The sequence below is a fragment of the Perognathus longimembris genome, chromosome 28 (genome assembly GCF_023159225.1).
Source record: "Perognathus longimembris pacificus isolate PPM17 chromosome 28, ASM2315922v1, whole genome shotgun sequence".
Lineage (NCBI taxonomy): Eukaryota > Metazoa > Chordata > Mammalia > Rodentia > Heteromyidae > Perognathus > Perognathus longimembris.
Window position 1 is genome coordinate 78318309 of NC_063188.1, and position 16688 is coordinate 78334996.

The 16688-nt window shown below is 43.0% G+C and overlaps 1 pseudogene; it reads left to right on the plus strand.

Annotated features, from left to right (window-relative positions):
* The first annotated feature begins 402 nt into the window (after positions 1 to 402).
* LOC125343129 lies at positions 403 to 1858 on the plus strand (annotated as a pseudogene).
* The last annotated feature ends 14830 nt before the right edge of the window (positions 1859 to 16688 follow it).

Genomic DNA, 16688 nt, shown 5'->3' on the forward strand with positions numbered 1-16688 from the left:
GCATGGAGTTGTACATGTGATAGCTGCTGCTTTGACTTCAGCTGTGAAAACTGCTAGATGAACATGTGCTGACCTATACTAAGAGACATTCATATCAAAACTCAAGATCTACCACTGAAAAGTGGACATTAGAGAGGGGGAAGACAGTGACATCAAAGCAGAGTTTGATGACAAGGATTCTGCTAAATCAGTTATCTATCTATTTATTTATTTTGCCAGTCCTGGGGCTTGGACTCGGCCTGAGCACTGTCTCTGGCTTCTTTTTGCTCAAGGCTAGCACTCTGCCACTTGAGCCACAGCACCACTTCTGGCCTTTTCTATGTATGTGGTGCTGAGGAATGGAATCCAGGGCTTCATGTATACAGGGCAAGCACTCTTGCCACTAGGCCATATTCCCAGCCCATGCTAAGCCATTTTCTGCATAGCCAGACTCCTGATGACTCAGCTTCAACCACTAGCACCAGAAAAAGTAGCACAGTGGAGTCTGAAGTACTCAGTGAACAAAAACGTAGAGTGACTGAAAGAAAAAAATCATCACGATGGAACCTGAAGATATTCCTAAAGATGAGCTAAAAAAAAACTCTAACATTAATGTCAATGATAAAGACTGTATTGAATCCACTAACAGTGATGAATTAGAATATGAACCTGAGGAGCCCTTTAATAGATATTATGTTGAAGATGTCAGTGTCAAAAAAAATGGTAGGAAAGTACTAAAGCCTTGGCTATCCATAAACGTTGATGAAAATGGTGGTTTAAAAAATTTGAGGCCCCCTACCAACAACAGTCCAGGTAGGGGGAGGATACTGAAAAGGCATCTTGTGAGCTGTGTGGACTCATATACAATAACCGAGGAAGACTTGTCCTTTCATTACTTCGCCAAACACATTGAAAAGACCTGTGCATGTGATCAATGTTGACAAACTATTTGTGAATGGCAGACAACTTCAGGAACATGCTCAATGATATGGAAAGCCTGATGATCAGATGATGAATGAGTTAGCAAATATTGAGGAGAAAATGGACATGGAAGAAAATCCTGATGACCAGTCTAAAATAAGAGAAATATTTGTTGAAATGTTGAATGTTTTTTAGGGACAATTAGTACCACATAAGTACCACTATTGAAAAAAGTGATTGTTTAAACATTCTGCTTGTCCTTTTCTATGTCCTAATTGTGGCCAGCATTTTGAAACTAGTTGAATGAATGTCCAGCTGCCTAGACCAAGATACGTTTATAGAACACCATTATGGAAGAAAATGAAAGAGATCACATCACAAGTGACCACATTTTTGTAATCTGTGTAGAAAAGGATTTTAGCAGCCTTATCATTTAAGAGAACACTACCCTGTTTATAGTAAGGAAAAAGAATTTGTCAGATATGTGGAGAGCAGTTTTAAAAGAATATCAATTGCATCTGCACAATGACATGCTCAAAGGCATGGCCAGGTATGTCTGTTCCATGTGTGATCAAAGAAACTTTGGAAAATATGACAGCGTAGGGCATATGATGTCTTATTTATCTGCTCATGAGATAATATGCCGTCTGCTTTCAGGTATTCCCAAATAATATACAGTTGGGGCAGCACATGTACGTTCATCTGTATACATGTGGAATATGTGGGACAAAATATAATTTGAGAAAAGATATGAGCTCACATTATAATACCAAGTATTTGAGAACAGCCTAAGTGGTTATCTACTGTACTAATGTCTAGTTGATAGTGGATGAAACACTAAAGCCAACAGGATGTAAGATATTTAGAAATTGATTTTATAAAATGAATTGTTGCAAAAAGTTTCAAGGCCTTTTTTACCTTTAATATTTTTGTTTAGGACCTTAAATAACTATATTTTAGGTGGTAGATGTTTTATTATTGTTGTATCTTAATAGCATTATTTCTAGTTTTCTTGGCTGCATTAAATTTCTTTAAAATGTATGCTGTGATTGTTACCCCATTAGTGAATATTAAGCTTTATCAGGAAAATGATAATTTCACTATTTCTTGCATTTTTGAAAAGGTTATCCTATGAAATTTTGAGCCCAACATCACTAGCCATTCTTGCTTTAAATTTTAGCTTTTCTTCTTTTTTCTTAAATTGGCACACTTATTAGGCAAGTTAGGTGTACTACATCTAACCTTTAAGGTTGACATGGGCTCAGACTTGGTCTGAGATGATTGATGGACCTGAGGAAATCCCTATAAGCAAATGCTTCCTATAATTGATAAAATACCGATCATTATTAATAATCACATTTCAAACTTACATTAAGTATAAATCCCAATGAAATTCCCTCACTTGAGAAATTAGTAGAGATAACCTATTTTGCTTTGTGATAATAAATTTAACTATGATAATTATAAGTAAAAAGACATCTTGTATTCAGTAGAAGTATTTTAATTTAAAGTATTCTGATTCTTAAAGTATGTCAGTTTTTTAATTATTGTGTTTATAAATAGGTTCAAATGACTAGGAATATTTCATCTAAAGAAAAATGACTTTTTACCTTTAAAATTGCATATGTTTAGTACTTTGAAATTTGAGAAAGCTACCATGTATGTCAGTAAATCTAATAAAACAATGAAATCAATTATTAATCTGATTCTGTAAGAGCAGAGTGCACAAAAACTATGTTTTGTTTTATACTATGATTTTAAGAATGTGACAAATGAGTTTATCCCCATGCCTGCTTTTTATTTTGTTTATAAAGTCTACAAAATTTGAGAACTATAAGGTAATCACAGCATATGAATGGAAACAGTTTATTTTTCAGATAAAGTAGAAGTATTGCTAGTTTTTTTGGCATAGGATCTATAAGGGTTACATGTGACTTAAAACAATGGAAAAACTGATCCACCATTAACACATCTACTGGGTAAATAAAGAATATGTGAGTTAGGTTGGCAAATAGAGGCTGAAAGGCCACCTAGACCTCACAGGTAGAATCAAGGATCTGCAGGTCAGTCAGAGGGCTGGGTGCACTCAGGGTCCATGTCCAAAAAAGTGCCAATAAGCAGGGGGAGTTCCAATATGATAATGAACAGGTAACAGCATGGCTGGTGTTGGTGGGAGTACATGTAAGTGAAGAGATTCCTCTCTCCCTTCCAGTCTCCTCAGTCCAGCCAGGGAACTCACACCTCACTCCACCCTCTTTCCCCCAGCAGGCACTGATCGTCCAGAATCCTTACCCCAACATTGTGCAGACAAGGGGCCAAGGCCATCATTACCTCCCCAAAGGTCCGAATGTCCTCTGAACCAGTTGCTCATAGGTCTGCATGCCTAGGGAGTGGGCAGGAAGGAATGGGATTGTGGGTTCAAGGAGTCAGAGTAGGGGTAAGAAGTAGGAAGGGTGGGGTTTGGGAGCATGGACTTGGGGAACTGATAGAGACTAGAGGTGAGGGCTCAGGAGTTAGGGTGGAACTTGGGAGTAGAGTCTGGAATGTGCATGTGAGGACTGGAAGTGAGAATGCAGGTTTTGGGGCCAGAATGTGGGTTCAGATGACAGAGGGCAAGAAGCCTGGGATCGGGGCCAGTGGGAAGCAGGGAACTGGGGCTAGGGGCTAAGGAGTAGGGACCCCTGTCATGGTGGCTTAAAGGCTTTGTGGACTCCCCCTCACTTCTAGATGTCATCATCTGCCCTTGGGGCAGCTCTTTAGGAACCTGATCCCATACTCTGAGGTGTAGTGTTTCACACCATTCAGAAGTGGGGTAAGAAACCAGAAAGTCCAAGTACCCCCCTTGGTGGCCTGGCTGAGAACACTGGATACTCCCAGTCACAGAAGTTCACCTGGCACTGGAAGGAGCCTTTTGTGCCAGGAAATTACCTTAATCTGAAGAAAGAATAAAACTTCTGACTCTATGACAAGCAGATGCTAATAGCTTGATGCAAGTCACCTAGGCTAAAAGTCCTTGATGACAAAGGGACAGTGCTGTTAACTTCCTTATGGTCTCACTCCAAAATGGTTCTGAGGCCCTTAAGAAAGACATCCTGGCTGCGTGTTCATGGCTATTGCTTATAATCCTAGCTACTCTGGAGACTGAGCTCTAAGAATCACGATTGAATCCAACCAAAGAAGTAACTGTCTGAGACTCTTATCTGCAGTTCACCAGCAAACAGGAAGTGGCATTGTGGCACTGTGGCTCAAGTGGCAGAGTACTAATTAGCCTTGGGCAAAAAGCTCCAGGCCAATACCCAGGCTGTGACTTCAAGCCCACTTCAAGCCACGTTTGTACTAGCACAACTACAAGGACTGCATGGCACTCTGCCTGGGCAAAACTGACTGGCTCATATGCATAAAGCAAGGAAATCAGGAAACAGATCCAGTGGATCAAGGGCAATGTCAGTCTGAGGAAAACAGTTCATAAGACTCTGTGTGTAAAATAACCAGCTCCTGACTCGTTTCCTGGATATTCTTGGGCATTCTTTCTGAATGTGGGCAATGATGAGCTTTGCCCTTAGTCCAGTGTCTGCAGGTTCCCATCATTAACAAAGTCTTGTGAAGTATTTTTAAGCCTATTCTCCTTTCCCCAATGTCATGTCTCCTCTAATTTTTCACCACTAATCCTCCACCCTGCTCCTTGACTACAAATCCCCACTTATCCTTGTTGGAGGCAGAGTTGAGCTCAAAGGCAGATGCTGATGGCTCCAATCCTAGCTAATTGGGTAACTGAGATGTGAGAATTTTGTTTCCAAACAAGCCCAGAGAAATCCAAAAGTGGCATATCTCAAATTCAACAGCAAAAATCTGGCTGGCTGTAGTGGTAGAGTGCCAACCTTGAGTGAATAGGCCAAGTAAGAATGAGGGTTCAAAATCAAGTCTCAGTACTGGCACCAAAGAAAACGTTCATTTTTCATAATCTTAAATTGCATAGTATATAGAGGTGTGCAGATGTTTTTCTTCTCCTGTTCACTATGGTGTGATCCTTCTAGATAGAAACTTGTCTACATTTGAAAAACACAATCATTTTTAAAATATTTTCTCTTTTGAATTGTTCAAGCTAGCTATACAATCAGTGTGCCTGCTTTTATTTCTATTCTATTAATTTGTCTTTATTCTATCTCATCATTCTGCATATGCTCTTTGTTATTTTGTGTTTTACTAATAGAGTTTGAACCCAGAAATTTGAACTTGCTAAGCAAGTTCTCTACCATATCAATCATGCTTTCAGCCTTTTTTCTTCTTCTTTGTAACAAGGTCTAACTAACTTTGCCCAGCTGTCCTTGAACTCACAATCCTGCGTCTGCATCTTGAGTAATATATAATTAAAATTATGGTTATTACAAAGATGATATAGAGAGGAGCTACAGTTACATAAGTCCAGTAAAGAGTACATTTTTAAAATATATTTTTTGTCTGATCCTGGGGCTTGAACTCTGAACCTTGGCTCTGTCTTTGAGCTTCTTTATGCTCAAGGCTAGCTGTCTGCCACTTGAGCCACAGCACCACTCCCGACTTTTTCTGAGTAGTTTATTGGAGATAAGAGTCTCACAGACTTTCCTTCTTGGTCTGGCTTTGAACCATGATCCTCAGATCTCAGCCTCCTGAGTAGCTAGGATTACAGGCATGAGCCACCAACACCTGTCAAGAGTACATTTTTTAAAAGAACACATTTCTTTTTGAACAATGTCACCCCTTGCTCCATTATATAATTTTTGTACCACTGCTAGGGCTTGATCTCAAGGATGCTTACTATCAACGCTCTTGAGCCACATGTCCATTTCTGCCTTTTTATTTGGGAGAAATTTCTATGTCACGATCCTTAGAATTCAGCTTCTTGGGAACTAAGACCAGCTTCATTCTTGAGGACTATTTATGTTGGTGGTCCTGAGGTTTGAACTCAGGGCCTGGTTACTCTCTCTAAATGTTGTGGCTCAAGGTCAACACTTTAAAACTTGAGCAACAGCTCTAACTCTGTATTTTTAGTGATTAATTGGAGATAAGAATCCTATAGACTTTCTTGCCCGGCCTGGCATTGAACCACAATCCTCAGATCTCAGCCTCCTGATTATCTAAGATTATTGGAGTGAGTCACCAGCACCCAGAATCCTTGAAGACTTTTATAAGATTTTTAAGAACCCTGTTTATCACAGTATTTTATTATAAACAGCATTGTTTGTTTTTGCTGATACTGGGGCTGAAACTCGGTTTCAGCAAATGGACATTGCCCAGACCCTGAGGTCATCTACCACTTGAGGTAAACCTGCAATTCCTTATTTTTGGTGGTCACTTGGGTAGAAGAGTCTCATGGACTTCCCTGCCCTGGCTTGAAGTTGCCATCCTCAGATGTGAGCCTCTTGTATATCTAGGATTATAGGCATGAGCTCCTTGCTCCTAGCTTTACTGCTGTGTTAAATGCTTTATCTATGTACACCATCTAGAATTTTTACTGTTTAATCTCCAACATGCCACTCCAAAAATTCCCAGTCCTTGTATCAATTCACTGAAGGAGGAAAGAAGTGAGTGAATAAAGCTCTATTTAGGGCCCTAGTATACCTTTGCCTTCCCTGAGACAGGTTTCCCCAAGATGTATTTATCAGAGATAAAAGACTGAGACCAGTGTCTTCAAATGGTATTTTTATTCTTTCTCTTAAGCCCAGGGAAATCCCTAGCCGCCCATTGGGTCAGATAGTAGAGTAGGGAATGTGCTGGTTTAGAAACCCTGAATTCTTGCTCTCCCTCTTGATTTCCCAGGGTGTTTGGGGCTGGGATTGGGACTAGGGTCACCATTCCATAGAAAGGGTTTAGGAAAATGGCCCGTTTCCCTCGACATGTGGACTCATGCTCACGGGCATAGAGTGGGTTAAGACAGTCCATGTCATTGTTCAAAATGGTGGCTTTGGTCTCTAGAGCAGTTGGTAAGCAGGAGGCCCAGGCTGATTCTCCTGATGTAGATGTTGAGGGTACACAGGGCCTGCAGGTGAGAGGGACAGAAGATGAAGGTGTCAGGGACTCCTCACCTAGGTTACTTCTGAGCAGGCTCCTGAAACCCTCATTAGCCCTCCCTCAAGAATATCCCATCCATTCCTGACTCTCTTCTATGTTCCCACTTATAGTTTTTTAAATTTATTTATTGGTGCTGGAATTTGACTCAGGGTCACACTTCTGCTAGAAAGGTGCTTTATTGTCTGAGCTATACCTACATCCCCTTTTGTGTTTAGTAATTTTTCAGGTAGAATTGCATACATTTAATCTTGGCCAGCTTCAGACCAAAATAATTCTACCTAAACCTCTCATAGAGCTAAGGATGGTAGGTATGAATGCTACACCAGGCCCTAACTCTTTTCCTTAAAGGTAGCATTTTCCTTAATCTTCACTTTTCAAAGTGCTTCCACCTTGCTTCACAACAGTTCCCTCTCATCTATCTGAAGACTCCTCCCTTTATGTAGCCCTCTCCCCTTTTGCAATACTAGGGATGGGACCCAAGGGGTCATGCATCAGAAAATCAAGTTGACACTGAGTTCTACCCCCAGCCCCTCTGTCTCTTCTCGTGTCCTAGATCCCGGTTGTGCGCTTTCTGCTCTGTCCCTTCATAAGATAATTGCCTTCCTTCTAAAACCATCCACTTTTATACCTGGCTTCACCCTTCCACCAACCTCCCCAACCCCAAACTAAGAATGTTCCAGAAATATCCAGGCACCTGAGAACAAGCAGTCCCTCTGAATGCTGCCTCTTTCCCCAAGCCCTTGCCCATGGGATGTTCACCTGATCATTGGGCTAGGCAAAAATGGGCTCCACCAAATGAGGTACCAGGCAATGGCAGAAGATTCTGACAGAGAAGCAGATAAAACTCGTGGCTTATGTGGAACCTGAAGGACAAGAAGAGACAGGAGTCAAGCTAAGTGTGGGTACAGGTCCAGTCCAATGAAGTCAGGCTGGGGATTGCATTGGAAGATACTGACCAGCACCCCACAAGACTCCCTGTACGAATGGTACACTCCAACAAAAATAGTAACTCCAGCCAGCATAATCAACGTTACAGCAAGCACAAGAATTAATTTGTAAGGAGCAGCATTATCCAGATCTGGAGGAGAGAAAGGCAGGCCAGGTGTGAGGACTTATGTGCTGCCCTCTCCTGAATGTGACCAGGACACTGTGTGTGTGTGTGTGTGTGTGTGTGTGTGTGTGTGTGTGTGTGTGTGTGTGTGTGTGTGTTCTTCTTTGGACTTGAACTCAGTGCCTGTGCTGTCCTCATTCCACTTCCAGATGTTTTGTGTGTGATGGTTAATTGGAGGTATCTTTTGGAATTTCCTGCCTGGACTCGTTTTGAACCATGTCCCTTGAATCTCAGCCCCCTGAATAGCTAGGATTGTAGGCTTGAGCCACCATCATCTCTCAATTACTGTGTCTTGAGCCCCACACTGTCTGAACTCCTTGCTTTGACCTCAAGAGGTTTGACTTCACCTTGCTTTCTTGTCCCTCTGTGCTTCTATTGTCTAAATGAACTTCCTGCCTCTACCCTCTGACAAAATCACTTCCTTCAATCTGCCTTTCCAGTAGTGTCTGATATCCTTTCTTGCTCTCTTTGACTACCTGTGCCTCTTCATGGGACCAGCACCTGTCCTTCTTCCTGGTCTCAAAGCCTTGCTTCTCTCTCCATCTAACTACTTCTACCATCCTGCTGTTAAAATCATTTTCACCTCCCTAGAGGTGACTCATCCTTCCTACACCTCCTTGCTCCTTGGTTTTCTTTTATGTGCCTCTGAGGAGTAAATCCCAAGCTGAGCACTTGGGTGCTAAGTGTTGTATGCTGAGCTATACATTTCTAACCCTTAGGTTTTTTTTTTTTTTTAAATTGTGCTTCCTTCCTCCAACTTACTAGTCCTTTTGCTTCGGAGCCTCTCTCTATGGCCATCCATCCCCCCCCCCCACCACCCTTTGGTCAGACCATTGAATTTTCCTTCTATGTCCAGCAGAGAACTCTGCCTTCCTGCTTCCTCCTTCCATCCAGACCCTCAGAGTTCCAGTTTTTATCCAAACAACCATGGCCAGACTCTATTCATCCACCCCAGCATCCTGCTCCCTGAGCCTCTGCCCTCCCCCTGCCACTGGGTTCAGCACCATCGGCAAAGTGAAAGCCATGGCAAGCAGGACGACGAGGCATCCGGAGAGGCTGCACAGGTCCTGCTCCTTGTATATGTGGACCATCGCCTCCGGCATACAAACTGAAAGATGAGAGAAGAGGCATGGCATTCAGGATACGATAGGAACATGCAGACTTAAACCCCTAAATCCACCCTCTCAGTGTCAGAAACCTACACAGGAGATGTACATGCACCCTTCCCTTGGAAATTGATGAGTCCAAGGTCTGGGAGGGAAGGAGCTCAGAGGCTCTAGTCCGAGTCCCCAGCTCTGGACCTAGCTGTACTCATTGGAGAAGATGAGGTATCTGTAGGTGGCCATGAGTCTCTACATAAAGAACATGCCCCCAGGGCTGGGAATATGGCCTGGTGGCTAGAGCTTTTGCCTCATATACATGCAGCCCTGGGTTCGATTCCCCAGCACCACATATATAGAAAATGGCCAGAAGTGGCACTGTGGCTCAAGTGGCAGAGTGCCATCCTTGAGCAAAAAGAAGCCAGGGACAGTGCTCAGGCTCTGAGTCCAAACCCTAGGACTGGCAAAAAAAAAAAAGAACATGGCCCCAATGGACAAATTGGCCACATCCTACATCCTGAGCTAGAAGGGATTAAGGTCTACAGGTCATGGAACTGACATGTTGAGAGCCTTGGACTTGGCCCAGGTCCTCAAGCCCAGCTCCAACCTCCAGAGTCCTCCCCTCCAAGACTAATATTCAGCTGGTACACACTGGGGTGCTGTGTGAATAGCCAAGCCTCCTTTCTCTGCCTACTTCTCACCCATTCTGCTCTCTTCTCACACATTCTGCCAGCTTCTCAACCATTTTACCCACTCTTCCCTCTTTCTTCCATGTGACTGTTCATGCTATGTCCCATCACCTATAAATTACCCCATTGCTTTTATCTCAGCTTTCCTTCCCTGTAAACATATCCCTCTTCAGCCATCTAACAATTTTTGCTCCCTAGCCTATCCATGAATATCCCGGCCCCAGCTGTCCCTCTGCTCGCTGCCATTCTCACAGTTACTAAGGATTAAAGTAGTAGGCAAACTCACTCAGGTAGCATGGCTACTGTTCAGTCGCTGAGGGCTCCTGACTGTATGATCAAGGTCTTGCCTAAAGCTAAAGTTCTAAGGCTGCTATGGAGACCATCAAACACAATGAGCGCCCCTCCCCCTCCCAGCTGCCCCATCACACAGGCCCCCTGGCTGACCTCTCACTGCCAGAGTTCCATGAAGATGGGAAGGTCCTCAGGGTGGCACACAAGACCACAGTCATAATGGGCACTGTGTAAGGCACTTTTTCAGGAACAGAAACAGTCGGTGCAGTTAGCACATGTGACAGAGAACCTCTTACTCCTTTCTACTCAAGACTCTCCTTCCCCCTCCATATCAGACACTTGTTAGCCCCCATTGTCTACCATATGGCTCCACCATGAGTAATGCAGTGGGGGCTAGAATCAGAGGGTCTTGTTCTGGTAGGAATTCTTCCTCTCCTGCATCCCTACTATGAGTCAAGTGTAAACAACAGGGCCTCACAGGTGCTGTTGACTCCTGCTGAGATAAAGAGACTTAAAGGTCTTTACCCTTCAATGATGTCCCCTTGGAACTCAAATTACAGCTATGCAGTACAGTGCTGTGCTGTGCGTGTGCATGTGCGTGTGTGCGTGCTGGTCCTAGGGCATGGGTACATGGCCTGAGTACTGTCCCTTAGCTTATTTTTCTCAATGCTCATGATATACCACTGAGCTAGAATTCCATTTCTACCAGCTTTTTGTGGTTAATTTTAGGTAACAATCTCATGAGTTTCCTCCTGGGACTTACTTTTTTTTAGTGCTGGTTCTGGGGTTTGAATCTAGGTCCTGAATGATGTCTCTTAATATTTTACTCAAGGCTACCTCCTTACCACGTGAGCCACAGCTCTGGGTTTTTTTGGTAGGTTAATTGGAAATAAGGGTCTCATGGCCTTTCCTGCCCATAGTGGCTTCAAACCTTGATCCTCAGATCTCAGGCTCCTGAGTAGCTAGGATTACAGGTGGGAGCTACCAGCATATAGTTCCTAGACTTGTTTTGAACTGGAATCCCCAGACCATTAATGACCAGGTTCCAGTGGCTCATAACTACAATCAGTTCCTTGACCTTGAATTCAAACCCCCAGAATTGATGCACACACACACAATCAGAATTAGGCATTTTAATCTCTAGATATTTTCAGAGCCAAACTAATAATTTAACAGTGTACACACAGAGAATATAAAGGAAGCCTTCAATTATAATTATCAAACAACGAAATGACTTCCTCAGAGTGAGACCGAGAAAAAGGCATGCACATTCCCAACATCCAAAAGCCAGGGACCAGATTTAAGGACAGTCTCCAATTACACAAAACTCTGTGTCCATACAGAGGAGGTGGGAGTGGAGTTCACAACTGTAGTCCCAGCATTCTCTATTCTGGACATTGGGAGGCAGAGGTATAACACTAAGGAGGAAGATTGTGAGTCCAAGGAAAACCTCAGCTACATCATGAAACCTCATCACAAAAGAGCAGGATCCAGGCATGTGGCTCAGTGGTAGAGTGCTTGCCTAGCATTCAAAAGGCCAAAAACAGAAAACAAATAAAAGTAACTCAAGCCACAGAGATGTAGTGAGATGCTTGCATTTGGAAATGCACACAGCAACACACCTAGAGTACCAATGGACACACACAATTCAACAGATTCCACCATAAGATACATAAAATCAATCACAGAGTTCAAGCAACAGCCAAACCTATGTGTTTATACTGCAATAAAGAAGACCTGTCCAGTTTTAATCAGATATCACACACATACAACTTAAGAGGATTTTTTCAGAACAATCACTGAATCAGAGATGCATGTAGTTGAATGCACATACGCATGCACACGCACACACACCCACACACCCACACACACCATTGGCACACTGAAGCAAATAATTAGAGCTAGACAAAGTCCAAAGCCTGATGGACACAAAATGAAACTCAGAGAATCGGCTCAACTGGGACATTTTCAGTGGCTAAGTGTATACAGCACCCAGCTGTCACACATCACATGGCCAGCCAGAGAGAAACAGTTAATACAACAGTCAGAGTCAAACCCAGAGTTTACAGAGTTTACAGCCACAGGATCAGTACACTCTCTCTCTCTCTCTCTCTCTCTCTCTCTCTCACACACACACACACACACACACACACACATCAGCACACAATGGACATTCAGAATCCACTGCCAACCAGAACCAGCCAGAATAAAGCCAGAATCAGCACATGGCCCACAGGTCTTCCAGTGTCAGGAAAGGTTGTAGACTGTAGGCATCCACAGGATGCCTGTACCATCCACAGGAGACACCATGTGACTAGCCCAAGTCCCCAATTCTCTAACCAGAACACCTGAGAGGCTTGGCACCAATGGCTCACACCTGTATTCCTAGTTATTCAGGAGGCTGAGATCTGAGATTCGTGATTCAGAGAGCTGGAGCTGGCAGAAAAGTCTGTGAGACTCATTTCTTTAATGAACTTCCCCAAATCTGAAAGTGCTCTGGAATGGCTCAAGTGGTAGAATGCCAACCTTGAGCAAAAACCAAAGGACAGCAACAGAACTTGAGTTCATGCCCTAGAATTGGCACACAAGAGAAGAATATATTAGAGTTAGGTAGACAGAGGTTGAAAAGGAAGGTAGACCTTAAGGTAGAATCAAGGATCTGTAGGCTAACTTCAGGGCTGTGTACACTCACCATCGGGGTCCATTTGCCAGAAAGAGCAGATATCCAGGGTGAGACCACATAACATAATGAACAGGTAAAACATGGCTGGTGACAGTGGGAGTACATGTAATTGGAAGGATCCCTCTCTCCCTTCCTTCTGGTTTCCACAGCCCAGCTAGGGAAATCGCACCTCATCCCAACCACTTTCTCCTGCTGACACTCCGAGAGCCCTCAGCCCAACATTGTGCAGATACATGCAAGTACATGCCTCACTAGCTTGGCTGGGAGAACGGTTACTACTCCAATTCACATGCAAGTTCACTTGGGACTGGAAGGAGGTTTTTGTGTCAAGAAATTGCCTTTATCTGAAGAAAAAACAAAACTCTGGTCTCTATGACAAGCAGATACTGATTAGTTTGGTCACCTAGGATAAACTCCTTGGAGATAGAGAGACAGGGCTGTTAACTTCATTATGGTACCACTGCAAAATACCTCTGAGATCTTTAAGCGAAAAAATCCTGGTTGGATGTCCAAGGATCATATTTGTAATTCTAGCTCCTCAGGAGACTGAGGTCTAAGAATCATGGTTTGAATCCAGCCCAAGCAGGAAAGACTATGAGACCTTATCTCCAATTAATCAGCCGAAAGGCAGAAGTAGCATTGTTGCTCAAATGGCAGAGTGCTAGCCATGAGCAAAAAAGCTCTGCAACCAGGTGCTGAGTTCAAGGTACAGTACTAGCACAAATACAAAGAATGAAAGGTTTCCTGCCTTGGCACAGGTGGCTCATTGTGTAACCCAAGCTACTCAGGAGACAGATCCAGAGGATCACGGGTAAATTCAACCTGGGGATAATAGGTCCAAAGACTCAAATTACCTGAGTATTCTTGGGTATTCTTTCTGAATGTGGGCAATGGTGAGCTCTGCCCTTAGTCCAGTATCTCTGCTTGTTCCCCATATTGGAAAAATCTCATGAAGTCAGTGTCTTTCTTACTAATTTCCCACCACTAAACCTCCCTCCACCCTGTTCCTTGACCACAAATCTCTACTTATTCTTGTTGGAGTCAGAATTGAGCTCAAAGTCAGATGCTAATCCTATAAGGCATCATCATGAGCTAGTAATCATAGCTCAAGAGGCTGAGATGTAAGAATCAAAGTTCCAAACCACCCCACACAGAGAAATCCAAGAGACTCTTTTCTCCAACTCAGCAGCAAAAATCTGGCTGGCTATGACCTAATAGGCCAAGTAAGAGCCCGAGTCTCTGGGTTCAAGTCCTAGTACTGTATGTGATTAAAGAAAATATTCATGTTTCATAACCTCAATGTTTTGTGTGTATAGTGGTGTGTAGATGTTTTTCTCTTCTCCTGTTGAGTATGCTATGATTCCTCTAAAAATGAAGTCTAAATTTGAGAAATACATTCATTATTGAGGTATTTTTCTCCTTTTGAATCACTTCATTTTTCTTATAGTCTAACCATACAATTGAAATGTGCAGTTTTATCTCTCATGTATTAATTAACTTTACCTCATTTTTCTCTACCTCTAGACATTCGTCATGTGCTTTTCTTTGTCTGTGTTTCAGTACTGGGGATTGAAACTAAAGCCTTGAACTTTCTGGTCAAGTGTTCTACCATGTTATTCATTTCCACAGTCTTTTCTTATTTGTGAGACAGGATTTCACTTACTTTGCCTAGCTGACCTTGAACTCACAATCTTCCTGCCTCTGCATCTTGTGTAGCTGGTATTACAGGTATGAACCACCCAGCCTAGCTTCACTATATTTTTTTGTTTTATTCCATTACTAGTGCTTGAACTGAGTGCCTCTCAATCACAAGACTGAGAAACTATCACATGAGCCACACTTTTGCCTTTTGGCTAGTTCACTGAAGTGTCTCACAATTTTCTGATCAACCTAGTTTAGTACTGTGGTCCTCAGAACTAAACTTCTTGAGTAACTAGGACCAACTTCACTATTGTGAACTTTTCTAAATGTTCTCTTTTTGTGTGTACTGCTCTTGGGGCTTGAAATCGGGGGTTAGGCACTGTCCTTGAGCTTTTCTTCTCAAAGCTAGTGTTCTACCTCTTGAGCCACAGCTCCATTTCAGGTTTTTTGGTAGTTTATTGGAGATTAGGTTCTCAAGGACTTTCCTGACCTGGCTGGCTTCAAACTATGGTCCTCACATCCCAGCTTTCTGAGTAGCTAGGATTACAGTCATGAGTCCCCAGTGCCCAGATTATAATAGTTCTTTAAGAATCCTTTTCATCTCAGTATGTCCTTTTCAACTGAATCTTTCTTTGGCATTACTGGGGTTTTGAGCTCAAGGTCTGGCAGTCATTAGGACTTGACTCATGCACCCAGTACTCAACTTCATCATTGCAATATCTTATTTATTCCAATGAATGTTTTCTCTGAGCAATTAAAAATTTTAAATCCACTATCTGCTGTTGTTTTTCTAAATAACTACTTCCTCCTGGGAATATATGTAAGGCTAGACACCCCATATAATTGGAAGAGTTGGGAGTTGGTATTTCTAATGCTGAGCTCGCGATCAATACTTGTCTCCCTTCTCATAGTCTATGACTTCCAAGGAAGCGATCAGTACTTCTGTCTTAGCCACCAAGCCCCACACTAAGGGTGACAGCACTCTGCTGCAAGTACCCAGAATGGAAGGTGCAGGGAGTGGAAGGAAGTAGACACTGTGTTGTCACCACTCTTTTTGGGACTTCACTTTTCTATGAGCTACAATCTACCATGGCTTTAGACTTTTGGTGGTAGCAGGGCATGAATTCAGGGCCTTGAGCTTGCTAAGGACAGTAGATGCCTGCCACTTCAGCTGACCCCTTAGACTAGTTTTGCTTTAGTTCAATTTTCAGGTAGGACTTCACACATTTATTTTGGCAGGCCGCTGAGATCTTTCCACCTCTTCCTCCAGAGTAGCTAGGATTACAGGGGTGATACAATAGGCCCAGTTTCTTTTCTTTTATTGATATAAGAACACTTAAACATTTTGTTTTGGCTAGGCTTGATTTATTAACTTTTTCTTCACTTGACCTTGCCTTAAACTTGGGTCCTCCTGATTTCTACTTTCCAAATAACGGATTGCAGGCACTGACCTGTCCAGCTCAGAAATAGAATTAGACAACTGCATTAAATACATATCAGAAGGGATATTTAGCTCAGTAGGGGAGTGTGTGATAGACTGCACAAGGCTGTGGGTTCTGTCTCCAGCACCAAGAATGTTGATGGCCTTTCAGAGCTTACATTTAGTGGCAGTAAAGAAGAAAAAGTGAGTCAGGCACTGGTGCAGGAAGCTGAAATGTGAGATTGTGGTTTGAAACTATCCCAGGCTCCAAAGTCCAGGAGGCTCTTTCCTGCAATTATCAGAAAGCCAGAAGTGAACTGGGTACAGGTGGCTCATGCCAGTAATTCTAGCTGTGCAGAAGGCAGAGATCTAAGAATATTAGGTCAAATCCAGCATGGGCAGGAAAGTCTGTGAGATTCTTATCTCCTATTGATCACCTAAAGCCTGAAGTGGAGCTGTGGTTCACTTGGTAGAGCACTAGCCTTGGGCAGAAAAGCTCAGGTGCAGTGCCCAGGCCCTGAGTTCAAGCCTCATGATGCACACACACACACACACACACACACACACACACACACACACACACAGAGAGAGAGAGAGAGAGAGAGAGAGAGAGAGAGAGAGAGAGAGAGAGAGAGAGCCAGAAGGGGCACTTTTGCTCAGAATGAAGAGTTCAAGCCTTGAGAAAGAAACTTAATGGAGAGCACCTAGACCCTAGTTTAAGCCCCAGTACGGGCACGCAGGCATATAAAAATAAACAGCAAAATTACTTGGGCAAAAAGCAAATAAGCCTGGCAGTGTGGGACAG